Genomic DNA, 3166 nt, shown 5'->3' with positions numbered 1-3166 from the left:
TTCTATAGACCAAGAAAATGTTTTTAACCATAATTGTTGTGCATCAAATTCACAGCAGAATTCCCAAGATCAAAAAAAAATTGCACAATACAAATAATAACTTAAAATATACATACACACATATGCACACACTCCCACACACACTTCTTACAGAACTGTGCTTGGGGAAACTCCATTTGTTGAGTGCCATTGAAGGCATATTTTACTAAACTGCTGCTCCAGGTATTTTTGTTTGGAAAATCTATCACAATAGGGTTCAGCTGTTTATTGGATGAGCAGAAAAGAAAGATATGCTTGTGGCAACCAGAAGTTTTAAGGTATTTCAAGTTGTATAAAATGGACCTGCAGAAACGTTTAAGTGTTCTCAGGATGCAAAGTTCTGGAGCTGAAATGTGATATCAAACCAGTTGCAAAAAGTGTACAGAAGCCATCTCTTGAGGTCAAACTTGGTACCCAGATAATTCAAGAAAGCTTCAGAATATAGAGCTTGTTGGTATTGCCCCTTATTACCTCATAATCTTGTTACTGCTGTTTACCAGTGTTTACTTGCTTCCCCAAATGCTGAAGTATAACACCAAAGAAGCATGCCAATGCAAGTGCTTTATTAAAGGACAGCAGAAAAGACTTCTCCCCAGAGGAAGAAAGGGACTTGAAAGGCAGAATCCATGGAAGGGGGAGGTCTTCCCTTTTGTATAGCTAAGCTTTCCCACACTCCTGTCTTTTGTTTCCCTTTATCCTGCAGTTATAGAATGCAGGTAGGAAGCCCCAAAAGGTGGGAAATACGTGGACTGAAGGAGTAATCTGGGCAGGAAGGGCCTGGGGTGGTTTGATTAGCACCTATCTGTTTGGTGGGAGCTGCTTCATTAACAGTTCCTTAGGGTGGATTCCTGGCCTTAGGAACATTAACATTTCAATTTCCTCAACAATGGCTTCCATTTTCTTTATCTTACTCCATATTAAACCTGATTTACCTAACTACACTAACTACCTATCTGTAAATCTGGCTTCAATCTGATCATATGTGAATTTCACAAAAGATTCATAGTGTTCTGCTACTTTGGTATTGAGGATTTGCTCATACTCCTTCAGAATTTTATCTTCATAGTCTTTTAAAGCCTCTCACATAGTATTCTAACTTGTGGAAGGGTAAAGGTGGGTTGGTCCTTCTTCATCCAGGAGGAATTTGGAGAACCAGGTGTTGTTAATGCTGAGGAGTTGTTACCACTGTTTACCAGTAACATGTCCTTGCTTCCCCAATGCTGAAGTATAACACCAGAGAAGCATGCTGGGGCAATTGTAACAGTGGAAAGTAGAAGCTTTATTAAAGGGCAGCAGAAAAGACTTCTCCCCAGAGGAAGAAGGGGACCTGAAAGGCAGAATCCGTGGAAGGGAGAGGTCTTCCCTTTTGTATAGCTAAGGTCTTCTTTCAGCTTTCCCACACTCCTGTCCTTTGTTTCCCTTTATCTTTCAGTGATAGAATGCAGGTGGGAAGCCCCAAAAGGTGGGAGTTAGGTGGACTGTAGGAGTAATCTGGGCAGGATTAGCACTTCCCTGTTTGCTGGGAGCTGCTTCATTAACAGTTCCTTAGGATGGGCTCTGGGCCTTGGAGACATTAGCAGTTCAATTTCCCCAAGTGCTGCTCTGGTTTCCTGGACTCCATTCTCAACAATGGCCTCCATTTTCTTTATCATACTTGATATTAGATCCGATTTACCTAACTACACTAACTACCTATCTGTAAATCTGGCTTCAGAGTGAGGCTGGCTTTCTGAAGTACAAGATTCATTCTGATTGAGAACAACTTCTAAATGTCTCCACCTCTGATAACGACTATATTCTTGCTTTATGTTCTGAAAATTTTGCTCCGGTGCCACTCGCAGCCAGGTGGGGCGGGCTGCTGGAGAGTTGGCAGTGGGGTCTGCATCTGAAGTGGTGGCGGCTGCTCCGCATCAGGGGTCCTGAGGCCCAGAGTGGGGCCGGGTAGAAGGGCGCAGCACCACCACTTCAGGGAACTGTGGCTCAGCAGCGCTGCCTGGAACTCCATGGACAGCTTCAGCTCCGCCCCCCAAGCCAGGCCACTGAGGCGCCAGGGGCCAAGGGCCAGGGTGGCTGTTGCAGCCCAAGCTCCGGCTCCTCAATGGGACTCACAACCACCACCCCCCCATGACTTTTACAGGGAGGAGAAAACAAGGGACAAAAAAAAGCAAGATTCAACATTCAACAGTTCATTAGGGATCTTCATTTTTGTGGTTAACGAATTTTTCAGAAGTCCTTAAGGAAAGGTATTATGGGCTATAGTACCCAGATATTCTCTCAACGATTATTCTGGATATTTAGGATGATATTAACATTTAAGACAGTAGACTGTGAGTAAAATAGATTGATCTAATCAATTGATGTCTCAATTATACCAAAAGATTGACCTTAGCCAAGAAAAAGGAAATTTTACCATCCAAAGCTCTTAACTTGAAATATAGCATGAGTTATTCCATGAATCTTGTTATGGTTTAGATATGAGGTATCCCCCAAAAGCTTACCTGTGAGACAATGCAAAAACATTCAGGAGATATTATTGGTTTTTAAGACTCACCCCTGTTGGGAAAAGGTATAATGGCAGCCACACCCCAAAACCCCAACATGGCATCTGAGGAGCTTCTCTTCCTGCCTCTCCCTTTTCCGCCGGTGCCAATTCTCCCGCCGGTGCCAATATTCAAATCCCACTGGCGGGAAACCTTAGCCCCAATAAGAACTAACTTCTTGGGCTCCGGAACTGACATCTGGAAGAACTTACCAACAAACGGGCAACCTGTCATTTACCTAAGCCCTGCCACCTCTCCTTAGATCTATATAAGCCCACAGCCTTTTGTAATAAAGCGGAACCTCTTCAGTGATTTTTGTCATGTGGTGTCTTCCATTCTTAGTGCAGTGTGGCATCTTTCAGTGGTGCCGGAAACCAGGGAGATGGCGTGCTGGACAAACTGAGCCCTGTCTCCCACCGCCGTCACCACCAACACATTTTGCCCTCGTCCATCTTTTTGGGCGCTGGCTCCCTGCACTCACCACTGATCTGGTTTAGGTAAGTTCCCCCTTCCTGGCTCGCCAACTCCCTTTGGGCTGACAGCAGGAACCATGACTGTGATCGTCCGGAAGCTCCTGACGCCCGGTA

General features: G+C 44.6%; 1 pseudogene; it reads right to left on the bottom strand.

The window, feature by feature from the left end:
- Nucleotides 1–972: 972 nt before the first annotated feature.
- On the bottom strand, nt 973–2813 carry LOC107153031 (annotated as a pseudogene).
- Nucleotides 2814–3166: the final 353 nt, after the last annotated feature.

The sequence above is a fragment of the Marmota marmota genome, unplaced genomic scaffold (genome assembly GCF_001458135.2).
Source record: "Marmota marmota marmota unplaced genomic scaffold, marMar, whole genome shotgun sequence".
In the NCBI taxonomy this organism is placed as follows: Eukaryota; Metazoa; Chordata; class Mammalia; order Rodentia; family Sciuridae; genus Marmota; species Marmota marmota.
The sequence above is the reverse complement of the archived record's forward strand: the minus strand, read 5'-3'. Positions and strand labels throughout refer to the sequence as shown.